The 26,428-nt window shown below is 41.6% G+C and overlaps 1 long non-coding RNA gene across 1 annotated transcript in view; it reads right to left on the minus strand.

Annotated features, from left to right (window-relative positions):
* Positions 1-26,428, minus strand: part of LOC128116522 (uncharacterized) — a 180,744-nt gene that overhangs the window by 93,690 nt on the left and 60,626 nt on the right. The window contains exons 2-3 of the long non-coding RNA XR_008220490.1: positions 7,184-7,590; positions 4,299-4,780 (exon numbers count right to left, since the gene is read on the minus strand). This is a non-coding gene — a long non-coding RNA (uncharacterized LOC128116522). The remainder of the gene's footprint in view (positions 1-4,298; positions 4,781-7,183; positions 7,591-26,428) is intronic.

The following is a 26,428-nucleotide window of genomic DNA, read 5'->3' on the forward strand; positions in this document are numbered from 1 at the left end:
CAGAATGTGAAACTTGGGTTCAAAAGTTACATTCCATCTCCCAACCATGAAAGAAATAAAATATTCCAACATTGTTGATTTAACATTGTAATCAATTAAAGACTATTTTGAATAATCCAAGACACAGAATGGTATTTCAGACAGGGGCTGGCTAATTGATTTACCTTTCAGCTTTTGTTAAATTGGGCGGGGGGAAGATTAGTTGACTGCATTTAGTTAATAGTTTATCTTTTAGCCTTGTGGCTTTTGCTAGCTTCAGGCTATGAAGGAAAGCGAAATTAGCAGTTCAAACCCCCTCTTCTGGTTCATTCTTAACTAAGCAGTGGCAAGCAGCCTGAGGATTTGCTGAAATGTTAGCATTTGAAATTTTTAAGCTACCTCTCTGAGAATCAGCTGCCTCTCTCAATTCCTAACACCTTGCCTAGGCTAACATTTGCATAGTGCCAGATGTATGAGCTCAACAAATATATGTTTGATTAACAAATTAATGAATGACTTAGAAAAACAAATTAAGAAGGTACCTATATTGATTAATATAGTAAAAATAAAGGTCATCCTACCAAAAGCCATATACAGAGTCAATGCAATCCCCATCAAAATTCCAACACAACTCTTCACAGATCTTGAAAGGACATTTTCAGCTTCACAAACAGAAACACACACAAACACACACACACACAAAAAAAAAGAATAGCTAAAACAATCCTGAAAAATGAAAGAATTTCTTCAGGTATCACCAAAAAAGCAACATGGCATTGGAACAAAAACAGACATGTTGATCAATGAAACTGAATTGAATGTCCAGGCATAAATTCACAAGCCTATGAACATCTGATTTTCGATAAAGACTCCAAAAATACTGGGGGGAGGGGAACAGCATCTTCAACAAATGGTACTGGCCAAACTGAATGGCTGCATGTAGAAGAATTAAAAGATTCATACTACCTTGCACAAAACTTAATTCCAAATGGATCAAAGACCTCAACAGAAAACCAGATTCCCTGAATCTGATGGAAGAGAAAGTAAGGGAATAGACTTGAACTCATTGGCACAGAAAAAAGACTTTCTGAACAGAACACCTAAAGCACAGGCACTAAGATCAATAATTAGTAAATGGGCTCATGGAACTGAAAAGCTTCTATACATGAAAGGACACCATCATTCAAGTAAAGTAGCAGCCTACAGAATGTGTAAAAAGTTTTACCAACTACACTTGTGGTTTACCAACTACAGCTTCCTCTTTTTCTGGTTCTACATCAACACAAAATAAGTCATCTCAAAACTCAGTGCATAAAAACTCTTACAGAACAAGCTTGATGACTATTTTGAGTCTCTATAACCAGGTAAAAGCTGGGCATGATGGTATATGTCTACAATCCCAGGATTCCTAGGGCAAAATGGGAGGCAGAGACAGAAGGATCTCCCAGAAGCTTGTAGGCCAGCTAGCCTAGAGTACACAATGCAGAAACAGAAACAAGAGAAACCCTACCTCAAAACAAGGTTGAGGGTAAAGACTGACCCAAGGTTGTCTTTTGATCTCTACATGAACACTGTGGCATGTCCAGGCCTTTTTAAGCATATGAACACACACACACACACACACACACACACACACACACACACACACACACACCAGACATATTACATGCATCCAAAAAAAACATAAAATTTTAAAAATATTAATCAAAACCTCAGAAGCTGGGGGTGTAGCTTAATTAGCATAGTGCTTCCCTTGCATACACAAACTCCTTGATTTGATTCCCAGGACTTCATAAGAAATCTACATACCTATTATCTCAGAACTCTGGAAGTTAAGGCAGAAAGATTGGAAATTAGAGTTTATCATTGGCTACAAAGTTAGTTTAATGCTACCCTGGACTACATAAGGCCCCATCATTAAAAAGTAAAAGTTAATAATAATCAAACCCAGCAGGTCATTGCAAATATTTTATCATGTTCATGGTTTTGTGGGTTCATAATTTAGGAAAAACTCAGGTAGGGTTCTAAATTAAGTTCTCCCCTATATCATCCCTGGCTTCTGATTTCTCAAATGAAGGCAAGGATTTATATATAAAGTATACTTAGGATGTAATCTCAGGGGGCCACTGTGAGAAAAAAAGGATTCAAAACAGAAGCAGGCTAATGAGAGCATGCTGATGGACATATTATCACGATAAGCTACCAGGGTACTAAGAACCTATGAAAAAACAAGATGAAACATATTTTAGGATTGTCTTGTGGAGGCATGAGGAGGCTCCCCAAACCCTTGCCCCACAGTGTTCAGGGTAGCTCATAAATGTGAAAACCCTGGCACTTCTAAGCGTCTATACTGCCTTATACTCAGAGCACCCAGGGTTCACTCTCAGAATCACAGCTTTCAGTGTACAGGCAAGCAGGTTCCGTGGTGCTGTGAGTGAAGTAACTAGGGTACCACAGTGCTGGCTACGCTGTGCTCAAAGTGCTGTGAGCATTGTCCCTACCCGTTCCCACAAGTCTGTAGTTATACTGCCCTCTGCGATGATTAATCTTGCTTGTCAACTTGACTCGGTCTGAAATCAAGTAATAATCCACTGGACACACTGGAAAAGGATTTTCTTGATGAAGTTATGGGAAATAGAAAGATCCCCGCTCCTCCGATTGCGGACAGTCACCTTCCTGTGGCAGCCAGATAAAAGGGGAGTCTCAAAGAAAAAGCTTTTGGTTTTCGCCTGACTGCCTTCATATTCCTTCTCATCCTGCTGGCAAGTTCGTCTACCCTGTTTGTGTCTTGCTGTGGGTTCATCTACCCTGTCACTGCCTCAGACGTTGTTCACTGACTTCACAACCCGACTTCTTCAGCCATCCCCTATGAACTCTAAACGAGTCACTCCCCAGGAACTCTCCAGCCCTTCATCACCCGCCTGGAACTGCTGAGGCCTCCAGCCTCAAGAACCAAACACAATCCAAGTTCTCAGCCTCCCCAGGGTGAAGCCAGCCATAATTGAACTACCCAGGCTGCACCAGGTAAGCCCATCTACTAAATCTTTTTCTAATATATATTCATTCCCTCAATCTCGTTCCTCTGAAGAACCCTCACTGAACTATCCTAGAGTTTACACATGAAGGAACTCCGGCTCTGAGAGGTGACATAACTTGCTCAAAGCCATGCAGCAGATGCAGATTGCTACTTCTAACCTCTATTCAAAATTGCCTCTGAGGACCCGGAAAGGGAGAACAACTTGCCTGAGCCACCCACTAGCCATTGAGGCCGCCATCTGAAATAAAGAACATTGTCACCTCTGGCTCCTTGCCATATGGTGCCTTTTGATCCTCTCCCATGGAGCCCCCCTGCCTTGTAAACGTCATATCTAGTGAATGGCTTGACCCCAAACACTCGCATGTTTTTTGACTCAGCGAAGCAGACAGCACATGCTGTAAGTTAAAACATGTGTCATCTGTGCTGTACATTAAGAATTGGGGTGGGGGGTGTTCTTCTTACCCCCAGCTGTGTGGAAACAACCCAGAAGGGATCTCCTTGGCAGGCTCAGAATGTACTCTGTACACACAGGAGAGAAGGGACAGGGAACACGGGCTTTGCCAAGCTCTGATCCACGAAGGACTTTGCTGTTCCTGGAATTCTACTTAAGAACCACATCATTGGCTCAGCACCATGAATGTGCAACCTTAACAGAATTCGGAGCAACAGGGGACCAGTGCTTATCAGGACCAGGCTGGGCCCTGGAGAGACATGAAGGTGACAGACAACGTGTGGGGGAACCCACTAGAGCAGAACAGTGATGGGCAGCTGTAGAACACACTCATAAGAAAGACAGAGAAGACCCTGCATCTTCAGAGGCAGTAGCTAAGTTTTCAGTCTGCTCCCCTGGAAATCCATCTCTAGTCACATGTATGACAATGTTGAGAGGAAAATGAATAGCCGTGTGATAAACACAGGCTCAAAGAGTCAGAGCTTGGATTGAACCCTCCAGTACACCAGACTCTGAAATCCATCCCATCGCATCACAAAGTTCATTGGGATCAAATGAGCATCCGCAACATAGGACAGGTAAGCCAGTATACAGGTAGGATTGTGGCTTAGAAAATGTTGTGGGCCCTGGGCCTAGCACAGTGCCTGAGCTGGAGAAAATTCCCACTGGAGTTGCCAGGATTCTGCAGGAAGAACAAGAACTGAATGCAAAAGCATGTGTTCAGAACTGTCAGTGGAGTGGTTTGTACAAAGAACCGTACGGGTCCCTGGGTCTTATCATTTAAATTAGAAATGGCCCCAATGGCCCCATGGTAAAGGCTTGGTCACTCACCTATGATGCTATTTAGAGGAGATGGGAGCTTTAAGAGTGGGTCCTAGAAAGAAGTTAGGTCTTTGGAGGAGTATCTTTATAAGAGATACTGGGCTCTGATTTCTTCCTGTCTCTGTTTCCTGGCTGATGTGAAAAGGACAGGTTGCCTCCAATCACAAGTTTCCCCCCCATGATCACTTGTGCTGCTGCAGATGCAAAATGATGATCAGGCATCCAGGAAACCTCTGGATCCAACCAGAAGCCAAAATCTTGCCTATTTATAGATTGATGACCTCTGCCATTTTGTCATAGTGGCAGACAGTTGACTAACACACGAGGCATGATCACTGGGGAGCTTTCACAGAGACGTTGAGTCTGGGAAGAGATGTAAGAATTGCTGTGACTGTGGAGAGAGGGGATCCTGATGGAAGGACAGAGATCCAGATCCAGGAGTGGTCACAGCAGTCGGGGACGGGGTATACTCATCAGGCGAGAGCCGTGATCTGTATAAGAGAGAAACAGAGAGAGGCCAGTTACAGCCATGCTTATCATTAAGTGTCAGCTTATAGACTTTGAAGGGACGGGGAAATACTGCCAATTTAATCTGACCTGTCCCTCTTGCAAGCTAGACATTTTCTCTCAATTCTTGGAAAATTTCTCAACCTGAACACCATTGGCCTTTAGGAATGGGCCATTCTCTGTAGGAGGAGCTAGTGCAAAGCCTTGGAAGATATTTGGTAACACCCTTGACTTCTACCGCTACATGCCAATAGAACCTTCTGCCAGTTCCGACAGCCAAAAACGTCCTGGCTTTGCTAAATGTTCCCTCCAAAGCCAAACTGGCCCTATTTGAGAGCTAAATGTTAAGTTTTTCAAGTTTCACATTATGAGGTGGTTGCTATTGTTAGCTCTGTTTCACAGAGGAAGAAACTGAGGCACAGAGAAGGAATACAATGAGCCCAAGTTCACTGGGTTTATAAGATGGACCACCAAGAAACTTCAGCAGACCTGAGTGTAGTGGCACAAGCTTGTAATCCTGAAACTCAGGATGCCGAGGAGGGAGATCTCAAGTTCAAAGTTCAAGGCTAGAGAGATGGCTGATGGACAAAACAGTTGCCATGTGAGAGTGAGGAGTGGAGTTCTGATCCCCAGAACCCACATAAAAGCAGAGAAGGCGTGAGAACTACCTGAAAACCTAGGACTTGGGAAATAGAAACGAGATCCTAGGATTATCTGACTAGCCAGTCAAGCCAGAATCATGAAGTTCCAGGTTCAGTGGGAGATTCTGTCTCAATAAATACGTGGACAGTTATGGGGAAAGACAGCTGACATCAACTTTGGGCCCCCGACATGCACATATGTATATATGTACCCTCATACACATACGAACCCACACATATGAAAACACACATGCATGTGCAATAAATAAATAAATAAGCCCTAACATCAAGTCATACTGTGAACCTTCCTAGTTGTGAAACAAATCTCTTGGATACCTGTAGTGACAGCTCCTGTTTATCAAATACATATGTTCTAAAATGATGATAATCTTTGCCTTTCATCCTCACATTGCCCTATGGTTATATCAGCATCATGCATCACTGTGTCTCAGCACCATGGATCACTGTGTCTCAGTCCCATCCTACGTCAAGTTGGGGTAACCCCGGAAGCCACCTCACAGATCTCCATAATCACAATCATCAGAGGGATTTAAACACGTCAGAAGTCTGCCGTGAATAACAAGCAACACTGTCATTTCCAATTTTCAAATCAGGAAACTGAATCAATTAATATCCAAATCTCTGTCTTTGCCAATCTTCCTTCAGACTCAGGGATTAACCTCCACTGTTAATCCAGAGGTTTGTCTTTAAGCATGTTTCCAGAAAGATTCCATTGACATCCAAGGACCCATTCTGAGTGTGGGTGGCATTATATCATGGTCTTAGGTACCAGACCAAATGAAATGAAAAGGAGAAGAGGTCAGCTGAGCCTCGTCACGAGCTACCCCAGGCTGCTGCTGACTCTGACCTCAAACTGTGGGCCAAAATAATTTTGATGGTTTTGTAAAGTAGTTTGTCACAGCAAAGAGAAGAGTGACGAATCCATCAGATTGAATACCTGGAAAGAGGTACTGGGCAGTGGTGGCACACGCCTTTCATCCCAGTACTCGGGAGGCAGAGGCAGGCAGATCTCTGTAAGGCCAGCCTGGTCTACGGAGCAAGTTCTAGGACAGCCACAACTACACAGAAAAAACTTGTGTAGAAAAACCAAAAAAAAAAAAAAGGAAGAAGAAAGAAAAATAATATCTGAAAAGTGGAAGCTGAAGCAAAGAGTCAGGTCACGCGGACCTGAGAGCCTGCCTGGACTCCACGGACCAGAGCAAACTAGAAAGAGGCGCGTATTGCAGCCGGTCCCTTGTGCTTTGGTGCCCTCTGCTGGCCTTGGAATTCACTGCTAGAAAGTAGTGTGTATGAGGGGGCAGGGAAGGATGGACCAGAGTGTCTGTCCTCTGTTCTTTGGAAGACGTGTGTGTGTGTGTGTGTGTGTGTGTGTGTGTGTGTGTGTGTGTGTGTGTGTGTGTGTGTGTGTGTGTGTGTGTCTGTGTGTGTGTGTGTCTGTGTGTGTCTGTGTGTGTGTGTCTGTGTGTGTGTGTGTCTGTGTGTGTGTCTGTGTCTATGTGTGTAAGCTGAAAGAAAAACTTGAAGAAAGAATGTTAAAAATTAAGTATTTATTACTGAGACGCTCCTATGAGCGAGGCTTTCTCTATTTATTTCTTTGCTTAATCAAGTTAGACCGTCAGGAAGCACATGGATAAAGAGCAATGAGCTGCCAGGCAGAGAGGGGGCTGAGGGCCAGTAGAGTACAAGAAACATAGATTGCTGACACACATACACATGCATGCACACCTGTTCTGATGTATTAATAGAGGAATTGTTTCAGTTTTAGGACTAGCCGCACTCTGTGCCTTCAAGGTTTTGCATTTCACATCTGAGACGTGTTGGGGGTTGCTACAGAGATTAAAGGAACCGAGTCATGGGAGAGGAAATCCATTCAGACTCTCCTTTCTATAATTCATTTCATCCGACAAGGTAGCCATTAGCACATTGTTTTGTAAAGCCTGAGACACTGGGTGGCTGGTCCAGCAACAGCACCAAACTTGCTCCCAGCACCTTCCTCCGCCCCTTGCTCCACAGTAGGGCTTCCCCTCAGTGAGGTGCAGGCACCGGGCTCAGCTCTCAGAATCCCTTGACCATGCCATGGACACAGTGGACACTGCTTCATATTGTCCTCATCTGAGTCACCTTGCTGCTGCCTGAGAAGAGAGAAGAGACCACTGTCTTAGCATAGGAAAAAGCTGGGTGCTGAAGACAAAATCACACGGGCTTTCCTGGGGCGATTCAGTTGCTCTGAATCATCCAGTGAAAACAAGCATTTTGCCATCTGGTCATCGCCTTGGGGCTGAGGTGTCAATCCCCTGTCCTTCATCCTGCCCTTCTTAGGAAAACACTGGCCCTGGGTGGTCCAGATGGCTGCAGGCCTCTGCACAATGAACAGAGGCAGCTGATGCATGTGACTCCCCCTGCCCCAGGAAGTCCTCCCTTACAAAAACACATTAGAGAGATGTTCCTCCTGAATGGTTTGTTAGAGTCAACCACTTCTGGGAAAGGAAACACGAAAGACCCCAGAAACTGTACAATGTCTCCACCCCCAGCTCCTGCAGATAGATGAATGAAGCCAACATGCCCACGGTCTGAGGTACCTGTCCCAGCCTGTTCATCCTGTGGAGATTCTAAAAGTACCTCCCATCAGCAAGAAAAGGAGCATTTTAATAACAAGCTTTATTGCATCTCAGGCTGTTTTCCCCTTCTCCTGTTAGTGTTTACCCTGGACAGGAGCTGTCTGTAGCAACTTCCTCTTCTTGGGCTCAATACAGTAACCAAGGTTTCTCTAGCTCACATCTAAGGCAGACAACCTCCAGCAGCCCTTGGAAAGGAAGACCCAACAGAATAATATAGAAGTCATTTCTGAGTGGAACTGGAACTGAGGATTGCTCCAGGTCTCCAAAGTCCTCAGCAGCAAGAACGCCTTACAGGAACCTTGGAAACCCTCAAGGCCCCTGCTCATTGGCTTAGTCCAAACTCTTCTCTATGCATATGGAGAATTGAAAGATATCAACAGAATGAGAAGTGTGCAAGAGTAATATTTAAAGGTATCATTTAAACTGTGGTATGAATTCTAGTGTACGTGACTGGGAATGATCACCTAGAAGTATAATTTGGAGCATTTGTCTAGCATGCTTAAGGACCTGCATTCAGTTCCAGTGTGGCAAAATAAATAAAAGGATTAGTTTGGTGATTCAACTCATGAATTTATTTATTTAGGGTTTGTTGTTATTTTTGTTGGAGGGACATTTTGGTTTTTAGTTTGGAGGGTTGTTGTTTATCTGAGATGGAGTCCCATGTACCCACAGGTCAGCCTGAACTTATTACGTAGCTTAGAATGACCTTGAACTCCCTCAGACTCTCTGCTTCCATCCCAAGTGCTGAGATTATGGGTTTATGTCACCATTCCCACTTCCCCATTAATATATTTTCCTGATATATAAGAACTGTTAATAACAAATGTCAGTAAATAATAAATAATGTTAATACATTAAAATTGATGTTGGCATTGTTAATGCTATATCAATATAGAACATTAATTTATATATATATATATTACTATAACAGAAGTCAAAATAATAAGAAGTCAAAATAAAGGAACATATTTTGTCATCCATGGTGACAACTCTCAATTTGAATGCTATTGATATTTTAAACCAAATTATTCTATTTGGGGGCAGCTGTCCTGTGTCTTGGAGAGTGTCTACAGGCAGGCATGGGTTTCTGCCTAAGAGCCATGAACATCAGCTTTCCACCAGTTGTGACAACCAAAATTGTCTCCTGGTGCTACCATATGTCTATTGGCAGAGGGCACACTCTGCTCTGTCTGACCCTGTACCAGTCGCTGGCACAGAAACTTAATTTGCCCTTTCTTTAGTGGCAAAGCTGGAAAGCATCCATATGTCGTTCAAATGACTACTAAAGGGACAGATGCTTTCAGGGTTGACCCTTTTTATTCCCTACAGCTCTTAGTATATGTCATGCCCAATGACACATGAAAAGTCTGAGAAGCTCAACCCCAACAAATTGCAGAGCTGAGCAAAACTAAGTGGAAGACAGGGCTTGAAAAGAAGGAAGAGGGGGGCTGATTGACAGGGCTGAGGGTATCTAAAGCAAAGGCAATAGCATGAATCATAACAACTAAATAAAGAAGAGGAGCGAAAGTCTAAGAGAAAAAAAAAAAACAGGCCAAGAGGCCTAGCATCAACTGTGGTGCAGATCGGGGCATATGCTCTGCCCCAAGCTCATCCAGAGAAACAATATTGGGATCCTTAATTAGAGTGTAGCCAGTTAGAAGACAAACAGAAACAGCAGGTGAATGTTGCTGACTTTCCAGAGGAACCTGGATCCTTAACAGGAAATGGTGGCTCACCTGCCTGCATGGAATTTCTGCCAAGGAATGCAGTGCATCTGGCGGGAATAAAGCAGTTATTGATAGGGGTCTGTCCACTGAAACTGTAATGTTTCAGTGTCTGAAAACAGGAGAGAAAGAGGCACCTGTCAGTGTGGCTGTCAATGGAGGAGAAAGTCACCCCTGTTTCCATCTCCACATCGAGTGGGCTTGGGAAGAGAGATGGAAACAGGTGTGTTTCTTGCTGTTTCACCTATAACATCTCAAATGTTAGGATTAGTTGGGCATGGAGATGTCAGAAGTAAACACCTAAGATCTAGCCCTGCCAGTGACTGTTGCAACTCCCCTGAATGGATCATTTTCTCCTCTGAGCTGCAGTTTCTTTACTTGTTTATGCCAGGTAACACACTTGCCTTGAACAGCTGATTATGGGTATCTATAAGAGAGAACTGATTGAAAAATAATACTAACATCTGTCTCAGGTGAGGAAGAGTCTTGACATCTTCTTCTTCATAGGACTGGGTTTTGAGGGCTCAGCACTAAGATGCCCAGTCTGAGGGGGAAATCAACCATCCTGACTGATGAGAGCCAACATTCATGTGTTTTTCCTTGTCATTGGGATTCTGAAGCCATCCCTGTGTCCTGCTGCTTCACTGGGAGTCTACTTTCTAGGAAGAATCTTGGAGTATAATGCTCTTACACAAAGAAATAAAACCTAATGCTAGCTCAACACCCACTACTACCAAGTCTTAAAAAGTCTCACTGCTGAACAATTCTGCTTTCATCTCCCCTACCTCTATCCTCCAGACAAAGACACAGACATGGCAGGCATCCACCAGCCCATCTACCAATATGGGCTTTTAAGGAGAACGGGAAAAGGCAGTCTCCTACTGACTCCAGATGATAGGGTCAAATTTGTTTTCAAGCCTAGTGTTTAGAAGAATATGGGGCATCTTGTTTATGCACATCCCTCCTGCATCTTCAAGTCCAGGAGTGATCACAAGAGACATTTCATCCGCATGTTTCTCATTCATTGAAAAGTACCTTACTAAAACATAGCTAAACTATATGAGGCTGAGACAGTTTTCTCATATTCCATCACTTATTAATTTTGCTTTGATTCCAGAAGCAGTAAGTTCTACTGCTGAGAGCAAATGGTTTGAAACTTCAACATGTTCACACTTAAGCCAAGAACAGAACTTCTCCACTAGACTGTAGTTGATCATGCAGAAAGACACTTCCTATCTCTGGTTAGGGCAGGAGTTCTCTGCTGAGTACCATTCTTTTAATATCCAAAAACTAAGTGGAATTGTATGTTTATGGGGAAAAATTTATTTCCATAAAATGGGTGTCTTAGTTTGGGTTTCTATTGCTATGGAGAGACATCATGACCTTGGCAACTCTTTTTTTTTTTTTTTTTTTTTTTTTTTTTTTTTGGTTTTTCAAGACAGGGTTTCTATGTGTAGCTTTGCACCTTTCCTAGAACTCACTCTGCAGCCCAGGCTGGCCTCAAACTCACAGAGATCTGCCTACCTCTGCCTCCTGAGTGCTGGGATTAAAGGCGTGCACCACCCCTGCCTGGCTCAGCAACTCTTATAAAGGAAACATTTAATTGGGGTGGCTCACTTACAGTTTCAAAGGTTCAGTCTGTTATCATCATGGTAGGGAGCATGGCAGGACACAGGCAGACATGATAATGGAGTAGAAGTTGAGACTGCTACATCTTGCAGGCAACAGGAAATGAACTGGGACACTGAGCAAAGCTTATGCAAAAGACCTCAAAGCCCGCCTCCACAGTAATGCATTTCCTCCAACAAGGCCACACTTCCTCCAACCAAGTCACACCTCTCAATAGTGCCACTCAGTCTGAGGGACATTTTCTTTCAAACCACCACAAGAAGTAAAGTACAAAATTTTTTAAAGTGGCAGTATCTTCTTAAACACTGAAAATATGCAGAAGAGACACAATTCTCACACAGTTGGAGGGAATATACCAGAGCTGTAGGATGTAAGATGTTTGTGTTCATCAAAAAAAAAAAAAAATGTAAAACCTGAAACAGTCTTTTATGAAAGTGACATCACCTATTTCTTTCTTTATACATTTATAATTTATAAATGTTTGATAGTGAGTGATTCACGTGTTTCCTGATTTTAGCTTCACGGTTAAATCTGCTTGGTTTATAATTAGAAAATTATTTTTTGAAGTTTCTATAATTTTTAGTTCATTGGGTGAATGCCTTCCTATTTTTATCATTCCCATTTGTTATAGTCTGATAGCAGATTATATCTCTACTTTAGTATCAACTCAGATTCTCCTCCTTTCCACTGAACTTCTGGATTAATAAAAAAGAAAGAACTTTGAATTCAATGATAATATTTTGAGCTCGTCTTGACCCTTCTCAACCCAGGCAGTTTTTTGGCCCTTGGACATCTTTGCTTCTGCATCCATTAGATCCTCACTATACTGAATCTGCTTAAGACTGCTAGAAATATGTTCATCCTTTTCCTACCTCTCAAAATGGATGTTCTCAAATGGATGAACTAGTGAAGAACAGCACATCCTCCATTAAGCAGTATACAAAATAATCACACAATACACAAGTGTGTGTGTGTGTGTGTGTGTGTGTATGAGAGAGAGAGAGAGAGAGAGAGAGAGAGAGAGAGAGAGAGAGAACCTATGACCATATGATCTTACACAGTCTAGAGAATTGCAGATGTGATTAAATCTTGTCTTAAGGACCTTAACACAGAAATATTATTCTGAACTATGCAAGTAGCCACATTGAAATCACCAGAGCATTTGCAATTAATTAAAAGAGATTTGAAGATTGTGGACTTTGAAGACACAGTAAGGAGCCATTATCCAAAAAGAGTGATGCCTTCTAAAGCTTGCGATGATGATGATGATGATGATGATAATGATGATGATGATGATGATGATGATGATGATGATGATATAGTAGTAGTAGTAGTAGTAGTAGTAGTAGTAGTAGCAGTAGTAGTAGTAGTAGTAGTTTCTTCCTTAGGCCTGCCTCTAGAAGGAACACAGCCCTGTTAACATCTGGACTTTAGTCCATAATGTTTTAAACACTAAGTTTGTGGTAATGTGATGCATCAGTAATAGGAAACTAGCAACACTGGTACATTCATTTGTCAGATTATCAGTTGTCCTAATTAGGGTTTCTATTGCTGTGAAGAGACATTTTTACCATGGTAACTCTTATAAAGGAAAAACATTTAATTGGGGTGGCTTACATTTTAAGGGATTTAGTCCATTATCATCACAATGCAACATGTTGACATGAGGGCAGATATGGTGCTGCTGGAGAAGTAGCCCAGAGTCCTACATCTTAACTCGCAGGCAACAGGAAGTGGTCTGAGACACTGGGCTTATCTTATCTAGGAGACCTCAAAATCTGCCCCCACAGTGACACCCTTCCTCCAACAAAGCCTCACCTACTCCAACAAAGCCACACCTCCTGTAGTTCCACTCCCACTGAGCTTTTGGGGGCCAATGACATTCAAACTACCACATCAGATGATATTGTATTTGTATTTATCAGCAGCCTAAAGGTACCTGCAGCTGTACAATAATTCAAAAAGCCCATTCTCTAGATTGGCAAGTTCTTCACAATCCAGATTCCTCTCTGTATTAATAATTTATTATATACCAACTGACCTCCAAATCATAACATCTTAAAACAATACAAATCTGTCATGGCACAGTATCTGTGAACTAGAAACCCAGGCACTGATTAGGCATATCATCTTTTGAAGGTCTCACACAATTACAGGAAGTAATGGCAGGCAGGTATAGTCATCTTAGGATTCAAGTAGGAAGGACCCAGTTCTAAATGTAATCTATGTAGGCGGGATTCAGTTCTTTCTGGGATGTGGGACAGAGGTCCTCAGTTCCTTGCTGACTGTCGACAAAGATCACTCTTACGTATTTGATGTTTAGATCTCTTCAAGCCAGTAGCATACTTCACTGAAACAAGCAAAACTGAGCATCTTCTAGCAAAGCAGAAGTCACAGTCATTTGTGGTTTAATCACAGCAGTGACATCCATTACCTTTACTGCAGTGTGTTACAAATAAGTCTCTTTGGCCAATAGCTCTCAATAGGAGAGGACTACACAAAGGCATAAACACTCAAAGACAAGGGTCACTGGGCTATCACAGAATGCTTACCACACTCTGTTTCTGAAGAAGTCAGCCAATCTATATTCCCAGTTCCCCTAGAATAGTTATGTGACTGGCTTCTACCCAATAGAATGTGAACAGAGGAGTGTGCAGTATTTCCAGAGTCCTTTCACTTGTACCAGCAGAATCAGTGAAGCAACCTCAGAAGCCATGTGCTGCAATGGCTGAGCCAGAAGCTAAAACATCTGAGAGGCTAAATCAGCAACTGAACCTGGGTGATGAAAAGTGGACTTTAACAGCAACAAAAAAAAATCACCTTGAACTATTAAAACTTTGTGCTTTATTGCTTGGGTTTTAACATCACTGAGAATGTGTCTCCACAAGTATGAGGGGAAAAAGGTCAAGGAGGTAAAGAAGCAGCACTGAGTGGCCATATGGCCAGAGCCTGCCCTACACATGACACCATGATCAGCTCCCCACAGAGCACACAGATAATCCTTACACAGACTTTGTCCAAAATAGACATCTGTCTTTATCCCCCTCTAAAGAAAACATAAATACTTGATGTGGATGTATTTCATATGAAAACTAATTATGTATAGTTTTCTCTCTAACTTAGGACACTGGGGAAGGAAGAAAGGCATAGAAATTAAGACATTGAAAACAAATAAAAGTAAGGAAAAAAAGAGGCTGAGAAATGGTTCCGTGGGTTGTGTTTTCTGCAAAGCACTGAGACCTGAGCACCCATGTAAACACTGTATGTGACTGTGCACGCTGTAATCCTACTACTGGGAGGGGTAGAGGCAGGAGATCACTGGGTCTGATGGCTGCCAATCTACCTGAAAACAGTGAGCTTCAGTTTTACTGAGAAGCTCTGTCTCAAAAAAATAAGATGGAAGGTAATAGATGAAGAGACCAGATATCTGCCTCTGGATTCCACATGTGCACATATGGGCACGTACACCCCCACACACTCATATATAAGCACACATGCACCATAAACCAAGAAGAAGGAAAACTATGAAAGAGATCCAGACAAAAATAAAGATCCAGAATCACATACAATTACATAGAAAGCTACAGATTGGCTACAAGCCACAAAAATGAGATTTGAGTCCATTAAACTAAATCTTCAAGCACTAGCATAGTCCTAGATGGCATCTGGGTTCCATGTCATAGAACTCCAAAAAATGAGAGAACAGGGGCAAGAACTCAGGTTAGTTCTAGGAAAAGGTTCATACACAGCAACCTGTGCTTAATAAATAGTCAGTGTGCCTGTGGGACTTGACCCAAGTTGGTGCAGTGCGATGATTCTGGAAGTGTGGCTACTAGAAAGATAAGTGAAGTCTTGAGATCAGTGGCCCACAGGATAATGGGAGAAACCTTCTTGAACAAGGCTTACTCTAAGAAAATTCCCTTTAGAGTGTGTTGGCTAATGGCTAATGGCGTCTAGCCCAGGGACACACTCACTGTACATTTTTGACATGCACTTCAACAGCATAAAACCATCCATCATCCTATATTATCTGGCAAATAAAAATACCACAATATGTAGTTTCCCCTAAATTGTCACCTCATAATTTCTGACTAATCCTCAAATTGAAATGGGTTGCGAAGGGAGAGATATCTGGTACCTCAGAAACCATCAGAAATACCCAACAAACTATTTGAAGGAGGCCTCAAATGGTAAGTTTCAGATGTATGTCATTAAGCGGTGACAGGGAGGAGTGGTGTGGGGTTTGTAGGGAAGGACTTAGAAGAGGATTAATTCATCATAAAAGCATTTATTGTTCATTCAAGTTATTTCATCAGACATCATGCTTTTATTAGCCCTGCATACTACAAGATAGACCTTAGGATAGAGAGAAACTTGTTTGTCTAGCAGGGGAGCAAGTCATTCAAAGCAGAAGCCATCTCTCACTCCAGAAAGAGTGGCTCCCAATGACCTACCAAGGAACCATGTATGGTTTTCTGTGTATACTGCCTATTCCTCCTGCATATTCTCTGCTTTACCAGATAGATAGATAGATAGATAGATAGATAGATAGATAGATAGATAGATAGATAGATAGATAGATAGATAGAGATGATAGATAGAGATGGATAGACAGATAAATGATAAATATATGATAGGTAGATGGATGGATGGATGGATGGATGGATGGATGGATGGATGGATGGATGGACAAACAGATGGATTAATGATAGATCCACTCATGAAAGTAAATAGCCATCAGTGGGAAAGGATATAGGTGGTTAGAAACTAGAATAAGGGACGTCATCACTACTATCAAAGAGTCTTATAGAATATTTGGCTAAAATTATTTCACTTAAAACCACCTTCATGCTAACATCACCCGATTTGTTAATATAGTGTGCACCAGTTCTACTCTTCCTTGTCTTACTGACCCCTCCAGTTCTTGTAATCATAGACAAACTAGTCCTCACTAAAAACAACCTTCTTTGCTTCCTGCTCTCTGTAACTGTAATCTATAAAATCTTAACTGAAACTAAGATGTTTGATTTGTCTTTAGACACTACTTCATATAACTTTGATATGTGATCACAGCTTTTTAGTCTACAACTGATGTCCTTCCTCATTTCCTCGGTCTTAATGTTGGATTTCAGTTTTGTTATCCTTTTAGTACAAATGTCCTTTATTTTAAAATGCCTCAGATCTATTTGAAAAAAAAATGGTTGTTTGGGTGACTTTTTAAGTTCTTCCAAAATGTCATGGCCCTTTGGAGTGTGATCTTAGTAAATGAGAATTTTTCAGTGTGATTCTTCAATTTGATCATCCAGATTTTAGGTAACTTATTTTCCCTCATATCTCAGAGTCTCATACATTTTTTTGGAGAGCTATGGGTACCAAAGACCACATCTTGCCAAAGGGCTCAACCCACATCAAGATCCTTAGCATAATAGCAATTATAACCTAGCATTTATGAAGCATGACACCAATCACCTCACTGAATCCTTGTCATGAATGACCCCTTAAATTATGCATGATTATTAGCTTTAAATTAAGATACTGAAGCATAAAGAGGTTAAGTAAATCTTCCACGGTCTTGAAGATCAGAAGGGATGGGTCCAGGACTTGCAGCTGTCACCCTAGCCCAGAACCCTAGCACTTAGATGCCATAACCAAATGGCCTTTAAGGACCAGTAGTCAAATGAGCTCTCTGACTGATCTCTGCTTCTCACATTAGAATCTCCCATCACTCATAGTTTCAATCATTTGAGTGGGTGGATAGCGTAATTCTTCATACATCCATCACCTTGTATTTTCTCCTTTGCCCTCCATTTCATTCAAGTTCAGTTATTCTGCTGCCTGAGCTTCACCCATTTGTCCCAGGACACTTTTATGGTCACTTGGGTCTTTAATGTATTGAAATATTCTAACTACTTAAAGATATGTCATGTGGAAAAGATGAAGGTGGAAATTTTATAATTCTATTAATATCATGCTAAGTAGTTTGAAAAGTTCATCTGTTATATCCAGGTGTTAGACAGCAAGTCTGCCCCTCTACCCTTGCATCTCATTCACTTGAGAACAACATGGTGTTTGCAATGAGAGGGCATGGCTAGCCTTGTTGTATCAAACATTCAAGGAAACCAGACAGTGTAGCAAGAGCAATAACTAAAGGACAGAGACTCTTGGTTGTGTAAGTGTGAAATTACAGCAAGCTATGAACCTGATGGTTGGGTCCAGCTGACACTGGCCAGTCTGTGAGATGTTTATCTCCTCCTTAAAGGATGAAGGTAATCAAATAGTTCTGGGATCTCCTGACCTGACTGGGTCCTTCAGTCTGGCAAGGAACCAGAGAGGTCTCTAGGAGCCATGTCCTCTTGGATGATCATATGCCTTATATCTCAACGACATTTTTTTTTGGATCACTAGTCTGCTGTCTGGAGTAGAATAAAGTAAAAGCAATCTGGCCATATCTGGCCATTGTTTCTGAAAATCTCCAATCCAAGCCACTCTTGCCATCTATCCCAACTATGAAGATATGATGCATAATGTAGCATGAATCTTAAATGGTCTTATTAACAAAAACCTGGAGTCAAATATCAGGGTGAAAGCTGAAAGATCAGAGAAGCAGAATAGCCAGCCACTAGTTCTTACTTCTACAAAATCCTCAGCCAAAAGAGAGAGATCCTGTCTCTACTATTCTCAGACTGAATGGGCTCTGAGCTCCTGTCTCCTCCTGCCTTATATCCCTCTCTCTATCCAAACACATCACTTCCTGTCTCCACCTCCCTAGTGCTGGGATTAAAGGTGTGAGATCCAAGTGCTGGGATCAAAGGTGTGTGCCACCACTACCTACGTCTGTTTCTCTTTTAGTTTGGATTAATCTTGTGTAGTCCAGGCTGGACTTGAACTCACAGAGATCTGTCTGCCTCTGCCTCCTGAGTGCTGGAATTAAAGGTGTGCACCACCACAGCCTAGCTTCTATGGCTGACTAGTGGCTTAGCTCCACACTCTGATCTTCAGGCAAGCTTTATTTGTTAGATCACAAACATAATATCACCACAGCATAAACATCAGTGCTTGTAGCAACTAGCATGCACATGTACACACATCAAGTCTCATCTTTTCTCTAATTAAAATTGGATCACATTAAATACTCTTTATTTTTTTTCATTTAGTGTTAAATTTATCTCAAAGACAATTAGACTGAATTTATTACTCTCCACTGGACTTTCCTGCTTTCTCATTGGACTGCTATACCGTCCAGCTTTCTTGAATGTTTAGAGCAACAAGACTAGCCATGCCATTTCATTGCAGTTACCATATTCTCAAGTGAGTGTGATGTAGGGGTAAAAACTCAGACTTACTGTCCAACACTTGGGATAACTCTATTACAATAGATATTATAGTCTATCTCACTCCTTCAAACTGTAAGACCCTTAGCAATTGGTGTTTCCTGCTGGTCCAGCTTCTCCCAAGTGAGCATTCCCTTAAGAGACCAGAAATGGAGGGGGGAAAGCCATCAAGAATAAGAGTCACAAGGTCAGAGATATAGCTCAGTGATAGAGCACTTAGCTAGCTTTCACAAAGCCCTAATTTAGATATACACACATGACAAAGAAACAGAGTCCCACAGCACTGGCACTCAGAACAGTCAAGATATTTGGCATTCCTATAGCTGCTGTCTTGCAGGTTTTGGTACCCAATGCACAGTTGGTTAGTAGAAAATGCAATAAGGGTTCTAATTGCATCCTATTTACCTCTATAAATTCCTTTACTGTGTTATCTCTCTCTATGACTAATAAACACATTAATTTTCTTGATCTGGTCAATTGTCTCACTCAAGCCCTTTTGAAGCTCAGAGTATCCAGGTATCAAATATTCTGGCATAGGCTTTGATTAGGATCTCACCTCTCCAGAAAAGTGGCATACCTAGAGAAGAAATGAATGCCAACTAGAAAATGTTTGATTTCCTTCATTGATTTTAAGGCCTTTTAGAACTGATCCTGTGGACCTGAGGGTCTCTGAAGGAAAAGAGGTAGTTGCCACTTATACACTAATTTAAATAATTCATTATGACTCTAAGTACAAGGGATATACTTTCAGCCCCTGAAAAGCTCCTGGTATAGTGAGAGAGACTTACCAGAAAACAGAATGCAGTGAGGGAGCAGAGCTCAGTGCACTGGCCTCCCAACTTGGGAGAGTATTCAGAACACGTTTTCAATGAAAAAGCAGTGCCCAAGACAAAGCAGTGGTAGCCGACCAAAGCAAAGGAAGATAGAAAAATGTTTCTAGGCAAGAGAGAAAAGCCTGAGATGAAAGGGCCCAGAGAATGACTCACTCTGGGAGTTCAAACTTTCCTGAGTGTAAGGCAGGTGCTATGTCAAAATCAGTGTTGAAGAGTTAAGCAAGGTCCAAATTACTAAATATATTTGGCATATTTGGTTTTAATCTGATGGATTCAATTTGTATGTAGAATTTTTGCCAGAACATATTTTGGTATGGGTAAATGCATGTGTAAGAATAATAGAGCAGGTTGTGCCTGTGTGTGTGTGTGTGTGTGTGTGTGTGTGTGTGTGTGTGTGTGTATGTTTCTATGTGTCTGTGCATCTTGTGTGTCTTTATCTGTTCTTTGTGTGTATATATATATGTAACAACAATTACAGAAAAAGAGCCCATGAAATAGAGCAAGGGGGTACATGGAAGGCTTTGGAGGGAGGGAAGGGAAGGGAAGAATGGAAATGGTATAATTATATTGCAATCTCAAAAAATAAAAAAAAATATTTCAAAAATAGGACAAAGAAGAAACGTGCTTAAGAATGCAGTTCACCTGAAAGCAGGCAGTGAAGAAATATTCCATAAGACATGAAAACTCCAGAAAGGAGCTACTAAAGAGAGAGGTGTGACAGCCAGGCAGGTTTCCACACAACCGGTGCCAGAGTGTGTGCAACTTGTGACTTCACAGATCTGCCATGTGGCGTTGTTTCAAGAGATTAAAGGAGCCAGTGCAAATTCCCTTCGTGGGACTCACCTGCAGTAAGTCAGAAAAAGAGGTAGCTAAGAGAGCAGGAAGGAGGAAACACTTTCCCAGAAGGATCCTAGCCTCCCTGCAGGGCCAGACTCCACACTTCCAGGCACTGCTGGAGGCAGCTTCTTCTTCATAACTACTCATGAGTGCATAGCCTCATCTGCAGCTCTAGAAAGGAAAACCCAACACAAGGTGCTGAGTGGAGGAATTTATGTCTCATCAACTCTACATTCTCCATTGAGATAAATGTCTTTATCTCCACTCACGCAAAGATCTAGTCTACACCACTGCTTTGAAAAGTATGTAAAATTTAAAAGCCCTTTCCCAAAGATCTCGTTCCAGAAATCCAAAGCCAAGTAAAATATGCAATTACTTCCAAGATGAATGGCTCTCCTGGCAAGCATTCCCACTCTGCAGCCGTATGTCAGGGTTCCTTGTCTCGATGCATTGATCAACTTTTAAATTGAAACTTTATTGTTCCTTGTCTGCAGGAGCACCTCTGAAATTCAGAGGAAAAAAATTAACTCCCTCAGATGCATAATGAAATAACAAATTTGGATATGAGAAGTTCTGAAATCAAGAGAGTATTTCTTCTAGCCCTTGAGAGTTCCAGCCACCAAAAGTAGGTGCTGTTCCCTAAGGCTAGAACCAGCATCATCTTTGCAGGGAAGCTCCTGAGGTTTGGGTTTTAACTCTGTCACTTCATCATGAGCTCTTGGATGCTGTCTCAGCTTCTTGAGTCTGGATTTCCTTGTCTTTGCTTAGGATGTTAGTAACAATCCCTTCCTTTTGGCTCAGTGACAGCAGTAGCAAGCACAGAACACAGCTGACAGTGAGAGGTCACAGACAGGCTCACCGTCCAGTTAGTTGGCTATTTCTCTGCTGGGGGAAGTCTCAGTTGGCAAAAGCTGATGCAAGAATCTGGTGGGTGATGATTCTCACTGGAGTCCGGTTCACTTTCACACACCAGTCTGTGGAGGCTCCCCTCTGGTGATGCTCAAGGAAGTTCAAGAGGGAGAATGACAATCAATCCATCCACAGATGATACTCACTGTTTAGCAAACATACACTAGTGCTCATTCACTTCTTTAACATGTTCCAAGCATGCTTCACACATCAGATTAAAGAGGAAAACAGCTTGATGCTGTCAGGGCAGCCACCCCAAGTTCCCTCACCACCATCCGTGAGATATACCCTGGCCAATGGTCAAGGAAAGTCCAAAGGCTACTGTGAAATTTTATTTTTATTGTCTTTTTCCTACTTCAATTTGACCCTGGGTAGCTATGCAGATATAAATCTCATACACTTCCTCTCTCCTTGTTTCTACCATCCAGACGTCCTTCCTACAATATTGCTAAAAGGTGATCAAAAGTTTCTGTGACAAAATCACACAAACTAGAGTGTGTTTGTGAGACTAGGCATGATCTCCTGACTGTAAGAGTCCTCAGATCATCCCTGTCTCATAAATAGAGTTACTAAGGACCTAGAACAATTCAGATACGGTTCCATAAGCATTTCTTCAGCTAAGAAGAACTTGAATGTGGGTTCCAAAAGAGCTCTAGTGAAATTCACAGATTTGCATGCATACACACACACACACACACACACACACACACACACACACACACACACATACATACACAAATGCATGCATGCTTTGTACTTTATCACTGAAGTTCTGATAGTACTACAACACAGATAAACCTAAAACCATGCTAAGTGAAATGAGCTAGTTACAAAAGGCCACATCTGGTCTGATTCCAAGTTCATGAAATATCCAAAATAGGTAAATCCACAGACAAACAATAGACTAGTGGCTGTCAGGGGTTATAGGAGTTTGAAATGGGGTGAGTGCAAGCCTTCTTTGAAGATAATGAAAGTATTTGGGGGCTAGAGGCATTGATGAGGCACAACCCTGTAAAGGTGTATAATTCTTCTTGTATTCTTGAAGAAACGTGACTCAGAAAATCCCAGGGATTTCTTGAAGATTCATCTGTCAAGTTGGGCCTCCTAGGCCCCTCCATTAAGCCTTCGCAAAGACCCCTGGCCCAGATGCCATTTTCACACAGACCCCTCACTTCTAGTCCAATAATTCCTCAAGCTCCAGAGTTGTGTTTGGTTTTCTATTTTTTTCCTTTTCATCAAAATGTACCTGTCTTGTGCCAGAAAGATGGCTTAATGAGTAAAAACACTTGTCATCAAGTTTGTTGGTAATTTCAACCTCCAGGACCCAATAGAAGAAGCAAAAGAATCAATTCCCACAAATTGTCCTCTGACCTCACAAGTGCACAGTGGTAAGTGTGCCAACACACATACACAGACAGATAGACAGATGGATGGATGGGTGGATGGATGGATGGATGGATGGATGGATACATACATACATACATACATACATACATACATAGATGCAAAGATAGATACATACATACATAGATACATAGATGCATAAATAGACACATAGATACAGAGAGAGAGAGAGAGAGAGAGAGAGAGAGAGAGAGAGAGAGAGAAGCAATCATTTTTTTTTTTTTTTTTTTTTTTTTATTTTATTTTATTTTTTTTTTTTAATTTATTTTAATTTATTTTGCAATACAATTCAGTTCTACATATTGGTCACGGATTCCCTTGTTCTCCCCCCTCCCGTCCCCCTCACCTTCCCCCCAACGCCCCCCCCCATTTGTGTTGTTTCTTTTTTTTTTTTTTTTTTTTTTTCCCCTTTTCTATTTTAATAAAAAGGAAAAAAAAAGAAAAAGGTTATAACTAACAAAAGAAAAACTATATACAAAAGTACAATGACTATATACAATATATACAAGTAATAAATGTCTAAACAATGTCTAGTCCATTTGTATTTGACAAATTCAGAGAAAATAATTTCATTATCTATCCTATTTTGTTAAGTCCAAAATGTATCTAATTCACTTTCTATCCTAATTAATCTTCAACTATAACTAACTAACCTTCAACTATAACTAACTAATCTTCAACTCCCTCAGAGACCCAAGAAGGAAATAATATTAGCTAACAAAAATAAAAACAGAAAGTGCATGCAAGCAACTTCCAAAAAATTTGTGAGTTGACAGAAACAGCCAGCTGCCTGGACAGTCACCTGAGGTTTCTCCACAGTGTTGGGGCATCATCTTCAGCCTATAGGCTTAGCATATCTGACAGACTCATTTGTGAAGTAGGATGTACACAAGGTCGACAGTTCAACCTCACATTGGGTGAGAGCAGTCCATGTACCAGAAACACCTGAATTCCACTAGTGTCATGTCATGATTCAGGATTTTAAATTCTGGAAATTGTTGTTGATTTTTTAATTCAGCTGTCCATTCTTGGCTGTGTATATATGGCTTCATCTTAACATCCCGTTCTTCTCCACATCCCTCTGTCAAATGCCAGTTTACTATTGCGAGGCGTGAGCTTAGTTACTCTTCAAGAATAACTGTTTCAGCGAAGCAATCATTTTTTAAACTTATCTAACAGGGTCATTCTCCCAGTAAGAGCAGTATAGTGTTTTGGGAAAGATACAATAGGAATAAAACTCAGAAAAGTAGGTGGATGCCTGAGTAAAATTAATTCTTATACATGTTTAGATGAGAGTAATAAACTCAAAACCTTTGAAGAAATCAGTGTGAGGCAACTGATACAACAGCCCTATTTGTGAAGAGTCTTAGTGTCTAGTAATGAATTCTGTTAATGAACTAACGATGCTTGTGTTTTCACTGAGGGCCTTCAAAGTTCTAAGAAAATCACTCAGACAAGAATTTCAGGCTTTTGGCAAGCCTGTGTGGAATATGCACATTGGGAAGCAATGAAAGCATGCTGGGAAATGCTTATAGGGATGCCTCAAATGAACTTTGCATGGAAATCCACGTGAATAAGGACAGCTGTTGTTCACACAGAATGTTCTATTCAGAAACAGAGGAGTCTCCATAACAGCCACCGTGGTACAAAGAGATCCAGAGTTAGAAATAGAAAAAGAGGTAGAGATATGGGGTCTGTCCATTCCACCTAGATACCAGAGGTGGACTAGTTCAGGCTAGTGCTACAGTTAAAGAAAGCCAGATCAGAGGTAAATGACCAGTCCCTACCAAATCTACCTTTCTACAAAAGGAAATAGGCCTACAGAGGTAAAGCTACTTGACCAGGCCCCTCGTTGCAGAACTCCGAATCCTCTAGGCAATGATGCTACTTGCATCACACCCTGTGACCTTAATAGGACTTAGGAGTCCTCAGTGCAACATTCCATCCACCTATCTTACCTCCCAAGACTTTGGTTTCAGAAAAGATCAAAAAGGCCAGTAATTTACTATTCTGTTTCATGTGTCTCTATCTGAAAGGACTCATAAGGCTGACTGAATCTTCAACAGTGTAGAGGCCAAAGTGCTTTTCATGTTTTTATTTTATTGCCTTCTCTTCATTCAGCATATTACCCTGTTGTGCACCCACTACATAGCAGATACTGTTCTCAGCCCTTCAGATGACAAGATGATACACACATTTCTCCTCCAGGAATTATCAGTTACACAGGTGAGAAACTCAATAAACTCAACACTGTGTTGCTACAACAGATTTACTTGCCCCAAACCATGGCAATGTAGGATGGAGCAAGAAGGGTTTCTTTTGTTCATTTATTTGTCCTCCAATGACAAGAGGAACCTAGCATCAATGTCAAAAGAGAAGCAGGAAGTCTCCCAGTGAAGGAAGAGGGGGAAGGCTCTTCTCCCAGGGCAAGCATAAGAGCATGCCCAACTTGCTGTCCAAGTCTTCAGTTTCACAAAAGTTTAAAAAAAAATCGAATAACTTATTGTTCTAGCTCCTATATGATTCTAACTGAAAGAACCAGGAAGGCATGATTGAATCTTCAAAAATGTAAAGGCCAAAATCTGTACATTACAGAACAGGAGTTTGGAATGGGGTGTAGATTTCTCAAGGACAAGAGATTGCTCCAATCATCAACTGTCACATGCCAAATTATGCCTGAAACTCAGGGGCTTAAAGCAACCATTGCTCCACTACAAATGATGACTTTTGGATTAAGAACTTGAGCAGAGCTCAGCTGGGACATTCTATTTATTTATTTGTTTGTTTGTTTGTTTGTTTGTTTGTTTGTTTTACATACTGACTACATTTCTCCCCCACCCCATCCTCTCCTTCCATTTCCTCTCTCCACCTTCCTCTGTTCCCACTCAATCCACTAGCTGGGAGATTCTTACATTCCAAATGGCATGATTTCAGTCAACCACTCATTAACGATCACCTGGTAGTCTAGTCTTGGGAGTGTAAATGACTTCATTCATAAGCCTGGCAAATTGGCAATGATGAACTAAAAATTAAAAACTGAGCACAGAAGCTAGGGAGATAGCTCAGTTGTCAAAATACTTGCCATACAAACATAAGGACCTGAGTTCAAGTCTAGCACCCATGTAAAATATTAAACAACAACAAAAAGCATGGTGGCATACATTCATAATCCCAATCCTAGAAAGGTGGGAAGACATGCTGGTCCTGGAGTAAGCTCACCAGCCAGTCAGCCTGGCCTAATCATGAGCCCCATGTCCCAGTGAAAGACCCTGTCAAACAAAAAAAGTAGATGCTGCCTGATGAAGGGCACCCAAATCTCACCTCTAGCTTCCATACACACACATACACATCTGCCACACCCCCATGTGTATACCAGCATGAACATGCACACACATTCTCCTCCACATATACACACAATAACTAAGCACAAATGAGGGTATCCCCATATCATAGTGAGAAATTTTATGTGAACTCAGAGCTGGCAGCTGGGGCATGGGGGAGTTTTAAGAGATAGGAAACAGAAGATTCTAAAGGCTCAGGCCTGAAGCTGGCACAATATCATCTGTACCACATTGCACTGGTAAAAAACAGTCCCAAAGTCAACCCTGAAACAGAGCACCTTGTGACCTGTCTCCCCTAGGGAAGACTACCAAGTAGTGGCTGCTGTCTGTAAATCACTTGGGAG

The sequence above is a fragment of the Peromyscus californicus genome, unplaced genomic scaffold (assembly GCF_007827085.1).
Source record: "Peromyscus californicus insignis strain IS unplaced genomic scaffold, ASM782708v3 Scaffold_20__1_contigs__length_68692818, whole genome shotgun sequence".
Taxonomy (NCBI): domain Eukaryota; kingdom Metazoa; phylum Chordata; class Mammalia; order Rodentia; family Cricetidae; genus Peromyscus; species Peromyscus californicus.